Here is a 7729-nt window from a genome sequence, read left to right as displayed (position 1 = left end):
TTCATGTTTGTGCTTTGATGAAAGTAAAGACTGTCTGGCAACCCTTTCAAATACCTGCTTGGCATGAAGGTGACACCTTATCATAGCTCTCTCTGAGAGTAGGACGCCAACGTCAACAGTTTTCAAACTATTATTACTGGATCATTTTTAGTCTCTGTAAGAATTCTGTTTCCAGGTGTTGTATTGATTGACAAATGAAGGTCAGAAATCTTCATTTCTGTGTTCTCATGCCTTCATCCTTCTGATTCTTTCCATTTTTAAGGCATTGTGGCTAGGGGACTTTCCATTCAGCTCTTCTATGTGAATTTTGACAATGAGAATAAAAAAAATGGATGGAAAAGTCAGAAATTTGAAAAATTCCCAAATCTCACAAAAGACAACTTTCTGCTTGGAGGTAGAAAGGTTTCATGGATAAAAAAAAGAAAGGTAAAAAACAGTGACAGAAACAGATTTTTTTAATAAATGATGATATAACAAATTCAGGTGTTTCTGTTTCATAAGACGAAAACAAACGTGGTAGATGAAAATCATCTCAAACTGCATATATCAAACTAATTAGTACACCAAATTAGTACAAAACCAGTGGTGCCACTACTAATGTGAACATACTGGTTATTTCAGCAGTATGTAAACTGAAACACAGTCACTGACTCGTTTGGACTGACCAAATATTGTTTTCCTGAGAAAATGAAATCATTTTCTTCTGATCTTGAGAACAAAAGTTTTATTTCTCATGAAAAAAACAAAGTTTGATTGTCACGAGACCTCAGGAAAATGATTCCGTTATCTCCTAAGTCTCTGTGTTGCTGTCTGCGTTCTTCACCTGAGCTCTGAGTCTGTTTACTGTGTTTGGTTTTCCCTGGTTTTGACCCCGCTACTCTTTTTGTTATTTCTGATTATGGATCTGCATCTTTTCCTGCCTGCCTGTGTGTTGACCCCTGCCTGCTACAACAGTCAGTATCAGAATGCCCCTAATAAAGGCACTTTGCACTTGCAACCTGCCTCAGCCCCTACTTTACAGTTTGAATGGAAACTCTGCTACTGTCAGTCACCACATTTACATGCAGCCTGAAAATCTGTTAATAATCCAACTAATAGCTCAATCGGATTAGAATACGTCCATGTAAACACCTCAATCGGAATAAACTAGTCCAGTTGGGGCCATTTGGAATACAGTTTCTATTCGATTGAACGAGGTGGATAATCCTGTAAATAAACCATTAAATAGAAGAATAATAACCGTTATTCTACAGGGACACCTATGCTCAAATGCTTGGGCTGACATTCCAAAAGTCATGGGACAGGATCTAGTATCGTGTAGGATTGCAGCAACTTGACATGGTGTCGATTCCACAAGTGGACGGAAGCTGTCTGGAGGGACGTTGAGCCATGTCTTCCCATAAATGCTCGATTGGGTTCATGTTGGGCAAACATGCAGGTCATACCATTTGTCAGAGCTCTTCAGAATGCTCCTCAAACCAGTTCTGGACAACTTGGGCCTGATGGCACTGTGCATTATCCTGCTGGAACGTTCCATCATTGTGGGGGTACATGACATCCATAAAAAGCTGCAAATGGTCACCAAGCAATGAAACGTAGCAGTCACCGGTCAGTGATGTGTTCAGGCGGACCAGTGGACCCAAACCCATGCCATGAGAACACACCCCAAACCAGTATGGAACCACCACCAGCCTGCACAGTGCCTTGCTGACAACTGGGGTCCATGGCTTCGTGGGGTCTGCGCCACACACATGAACCCAATCAACAGCCTCGAAACAGTTGGTACTATGCCACATGTTGCCAGTCTTCTAGGGTCTAGTTAGTAACCTCACCCCAGCCCAGGTGAGGCACTGTGTCCGGTGTCATGGTGTTAACAAAGGCACACTGGTGGGTCTTCTGCTCCCGTATCCCTTGGAAGCTGAAGAACACTGCACTGACCTACGGGATATGCGTGTGGGGCCTCCCATTGAATGTGGATGTGAATTCGGCCAGAGTTGCTTGTCGGTTTGCACAAACAATTCTAGTCAGTTGCTGCGAGTCATGATCATGAAGCACCAGTAGGCGGCCACTGTGCTGCCCACTGTGGGTAGTAATGCCTTCTATGATGTATTCCTGGTACACACATGACACTGTGGATCGAGGAGTGTTAAATGCCCACACAGCTTCGGAAATGGAATGACCCATCTGTCTGGCACCCACTATCATGCCTTGTTCTCTGATACTCTGATAATTCACGTCACCTTGCCATGAGCACACTGGCCAGTGTTCAACCTCACTCACACCTTATCACACCTTATACAGGTGTGGGCGTCCCAAGCCGCCCCCTGAAGAAACGCCACTTCATAATCAGTTTACATACTGCTATCCCATGACTTTTGGCATGTCAGTGTATTAACCGATTATAAACACTAGGGGTTGTCCCCAGGTAGAAGGTCCTTTGACTACCTCACTGCCTCGCACAGTGCACATAAGGTAGTGTTTACAACTATAGATTGCTAAACAAATAAACACTGATGGACTCCACATTGTCCATTTGCTTGTTTTGCTTCTAATTTTTTCAAGACTTGCAGCCAGAGAATCAAAGCGTTTGTGTGGTCAGTAGAGAAACTCGCTTATACCAAACCTCTACCTCTATTATGAAATTATTAATCAGAGTTTTGCCACATTACCACACAAATCAGCAGTAAATAAGAAAAATATATTCTTTGTTTGTCTGGACTTGTGATAGTGTCAGCTGGAGGGCTATAAAGTGCCCCAGCACTGGGTAGTGGAGCAGTGGAACCACGTTCTCTGGAATGATGGAGCACCATCCAATATTTCTGGGATGAGTTGGAGTGATCCAGAACTGACCGCCCAACATCAGTACCTGACCTCACTAATGCTCAATCAAATTCTCACAGCAATGTTCCAACATCTAAGCCTTCCTAGAAGAGTAGAGGCTGTTACTGCAGCAGCTCCTTCCTTATGAGACTTTTGAGAAAGTCCATCGAACAGCAGTTTGATTTTAAAGGGGAGAGATGGCCTTGAGACGTTTAACGCATTGAGGTCACTGTTGTCTGTCAGTTCCTGCAAAACTCTCACAGGCCAGTAATAACAAGCGCTCATTCTCGCCACACTGCATCATTACCCACAGGGCTGAAAACATTAAAAGCAGCATTATGTAATTTGTTGATAACTTTAAAAGTCATAATAAAAGCTTGGCTCAGTAACCTACTTCAACATACAAAAGCGTTTTGAAAGTGGTTCTTTGTATTATTCCTGGAAAAGCTGATGTCTCATTACACGCCACTCTCACTATGAAATGCTGGAGGCAAGACTTCCACCTCAGAGCAGAGTGAGTCTGTGCCTGTGATGTCTGTAAAACAATTACTGGAGAGGCTCAGTGACAGACAACAATGGATCCTCTTTGTATGACAGAGCAGGTCCCATTAAGAGGAGAAAACCACTAAACCGCAGATACTGGTACCCACAGGCACTGTGAATGGAGCAGATGCAGAAATAATGCTCTGCTAAAAATAGGATCTTGTCAAGTGAAATTATTTATATCTAGTCAATATATCTAATATTTCCAATTTTGAGATGGTTGTGCACTTATTATAAGATGTGAAAAATGTCTAGAAATCAGTTAAATAACCTTAAATTAAGCTTGCAACAATCCCAACAGGAAAAATATCAGATTTCGTGACTATATTAAAGCCAATCTTATTTGGACGTCTCAGTAGCGTCTATGAGGCAAGGCCAGTGCCACTGCAGAGCACACACTGCAACAAGATACCATTTTTTGCAGTGTGTGCTCTGCAGAGGCACTGACCTTGTCTCATAGACGCTACTGAGACGTCCAGTTGCAGGTAACACATACAGTGTTACTTGCAACTGAGTCCACATTTAAAATAGGATATTCTTTCATTTAGACCTGAAAATAAAGTTTTTAAACTTTGAAATTTTTGAAAATTTTAAACGAAGAAGTTATGACAACTAAAATGAAGAAATTTTCAACATTCTGGAGGTCACTATTCAAATTGAAGCAAATTTTAGGCACTGACCATGTACAAAAGGTCATTTTTATCTTTTCTCTTTCAAGAAAGGTCACGTTCAGACCCTAAGGTGGATCTGACCTGCTCATTAGAGGCCTTTGCACAAACGTGTGGAGCCCACTTTATGTTTGTGTGAGTTTATGCACCAGAAAAAAATATCAGTAAAATATACATATAATTACATATATAAATATAGGTAAAAATATATGTAAATAAGCTCTGTTCTGATTGGCTGCCTCATTCAAAAAGCAGAAACATTCCTTATAACTTCAGTGCAAGTGGGCAGTGCTGAACTGTGAATAGGCGAATATATACAGTACTATGCCTTCCGCCCAATGACAGCTGGGATAGGCTCCAGCACCCCACCGCGACCCAGAAGGATAAGCGATTTAGATGATGCATGTATGTATGAATAAAAGTACTATGCAAAGGCAGAAATTTAGAATTATAAAGCTGTTCATCTGGTCAGTAATGTTTGTTTTTTTTTTTTTGCTCAGTAATAAATACAGATACTATTAATACACTATATGAACAAAAGTATTGGGATATCATTGAATTCAGGTGTTTCATTCAGTCTCATTGCCACAGGTGTATAAATTCAAGCACCTATCCATGCAGTCTGCCTTTACAAACATTGGTGAAAGAATGGGTCGCTCTAAAGAGCTCACTGATAATTTGAGTGTGGTTCTGTAATAGGATGGCCACCGTTGCAACAAGTCAGTCCACAAATTTCTTCCCTCCTAGATATTCCACGATCAACTGTGAGGGGTATTATTAAGAAGTGGAAGCGTTTAGGAACCACAGCAACTCAGTGGGAGACCATGTAAAGTTCATAGTGCATAAAAGTCACCAACGCTCTGCTGACTCAATAACTGCAAAGTTCAAAACCTCCTCTGGCATTAACATCAGCACAAAAACTGTGCGGCAGGATCTTCATGGCAGGGTTTCGATGGCCAAACAGCTGCATGCAAGCCTTACATCACCAAGCACAAGCAAAACATCGGATGGAATGATATAAAGCACACTCACTTCTCTATCTGGCAGTCTGATGGACGAGTCTGGGTTTGGCAAATGCCAGGTGAACGTTACCTGCCTGACTGCATTGTAACTGTAAAGTTTGGTGGAGGAGGGATAATGATATGGGGTTGTGTTTCAGGGTTGGTCTAGGCCCCTAAGTTCCAGTAAAGGGAAATCTTAATGCTTCAGCAGAACAAGACATTTTGGACAATTGTATATTTCCAATTTTGTGGGAACAGTTTGGGGAAGACCCTTTTCTTTTCCATCGTGACTGTGGGCCCCAGTGCACAAAGCAAGGTCCATAAAGGCTTGGCTGAGTGAGTTTGGTGTGGCAGAACTTGACTGGTCTGCACAGAGCCCTGACCTCAACCCCATCAAACACCTTTTGGATGAACTAGAATGGAGGTTGCAAGCCAGGCCCTCTCGTCCAACATCAGTGTCTGACTTCACAAATGCACTTCTGGATGAATGGGCAGTAATTCCCACAGACACACTCCAACCAAAATCTTGTAGAAAGCTTCCCAGAAGAGAGGAAACTGTTGTAGCTGCAAAGGGGGACAAACTCCATCTTAATGCCTATGGATTTAGAATGGGATGTCATGAAAGCTCCTCTAGGTCTAATGTGTAGGTGTCCCAATTCTTTTGCCTATATAGTGTACTATAAAGAGTGATTTCACACAAATCATAAAACCGAATAAGAAATTATTGTTACTGTGTTTATGTTGATTTGCACTTATTCTAATGATATTCTAATGATTTAAAAAAATAAGAATAATAACAAATAAGTGTGGTAAAAACACATTTATTGCCCAAGCAAAAATGGGTTTACCCTGATAGTGTTTACATACTCTTATTTAATATAAAATGAGGATAAGTTGATTTTCCATGATATGTGCCTTTACTAAAAGGGGAAATACAAAAGCGCTGCAAGAAGCTGAAGAAACACGTGACTTCTGAAGAGGATGGAAGTGGTTTGGTAGCTGTTAGCCATTTTGTTAATAAACACTGTTTACAGGAACTCCTGTCTTCATGCCCAGTGAAGAGTGCCTTAACTGACAATTAAGCATCTGCTTCCAAATGAGCTGGAGATCACAGTAAATACATTACATCACCTTCAGGACAATCAGGGTGACCAAAGCCCTGGCTGCTGCAGTGATGTGAGTGACACATTAGTCCAAAACAAAACATGCCATTCTTGGTATTTGAGGCAATTTTAGACTTCAGAATTAGGAAAAACATTACAAGCATTTTTCATATCTTCTAGCAGAACGTCTGAAGTGTTTCTGACAGAACTGCTGTTTTTGACTCGGGTGGGGGGGGGGTAGGAAACCCCACTTCTATGACATCACTTACAAGCACAATTAGCTTGATGTGGAAAATGGGTCTTGAATTGTGGTATATCGTGATGCTTTCAAGGTGCAGCTGCCAATCGAAGTGCTATTCTGGGCCTTTTAATGCCCCTCTCAAAAACACCACACACTTAAAAATGATGGTTCATCAAGGGTTCTTCTATATAAAACCATGAACAATCATGCAAAGGGTTCTTTGTATCATTAAAGGGTCAGGTTTGGGAACTTTTCGTGTTTCTCCTTCAGACAAATACTTCCCTGATCCTCAGCTTTGATACCTGCTCTCCAAACACAGTTTGAAGAGCACTTTGGCCCATTTCCCCCTGCCCCTACCACTTAGCCCTACCCCTCTGTTTTGCACGCTCATGTCTAGGGTGACCTGATTGTTATTGAGATAGAGGGGTATGGCAAAGTGTTAGGGCTACATGGCCCTCCAAATAGTGTTTTTTCAGAGACACACTCCAAACAGAATGTTATGAGTAAAAAAGAAAAACCAGCAAGATGGCTACACAAGCGACCGAAGAAACCCACAAATGTGAGAATCTTCTCCATTAATAAGTTATGATAACCATGTATTATCTTAGTTTAATGTTGTTTCAATGTAATATGGTCCTTTTCTTCATTGGGCCTTTGTGTCTATTGGTCAGCGCTCCATGTAGTTTGATTTCTTTATGATGTAAGTGATCTTCACCCAAGTGGTGGGTCAAATGCCTGTTCATCTCCGTGGTTCCGGCAGCCCTGTGTAGCAGGGTTCAAGCAAAGTGTTACTTTTGGTTCTTTAGGGAACCAAAAGTGGTTCTCCACTCAAGGAACCCTTTGTATTTAAAGAGTGTGTCTGGAGTGGTGGAGTACAGCGGCTAAATGGCAGCCTATCTGGAAGATCTCATCCATTCTGAAGCTTGAAGGTCCATACTGAGACACCTAATTCACTAAATGATGCCGATTGTTGTTGTGTGAAGCCTAAGGAACTCTCAGGAATCTTTTCATTTTTTTCCCTGTTAGGTCATCACAAATATCTCTGGGGTTGGAACATGTTGGGAACATGTCTTTGAGTGAGCATATTCCCATTGTTATTCCTGTCCTCCAGGCATCTCCAGTTGACTGTACAGTCATTTTGGGATTAGCTCTGTGCTGTGGAGGTGCATCCAAACTCTGACAACATCTCAACTAGATGACCAAAAAGCACAGCAAATAAAAACAATGTTTAAAAAGGAATTCCACCGTCTTTTTTGAATTTATGAATAATTTGACCACTCAGATGTAAACAAAGTCATTCAGGTTGATTTAATGTGAAATGATTTTTCTGCATAGAACAGAAGTTACCATTTT

The sequence above is a fragment of the Colossoma macropomum genome, unplaced genomic scaffold (genome assembly GCF_904425465.1).
Source record: "Colossoma macropomum unplaced genomic scaffold, Colossoma_macropomum, whole genome shotgun sequence".
NCBI lineage: Eukaryota > Metazoa > Chordata > Actinopteri > Characiformes > Serrasalmidae > Colossoma > Colossoma macropomum.
Note: the sequence above shows the minus strand (reverse complement) of the source record.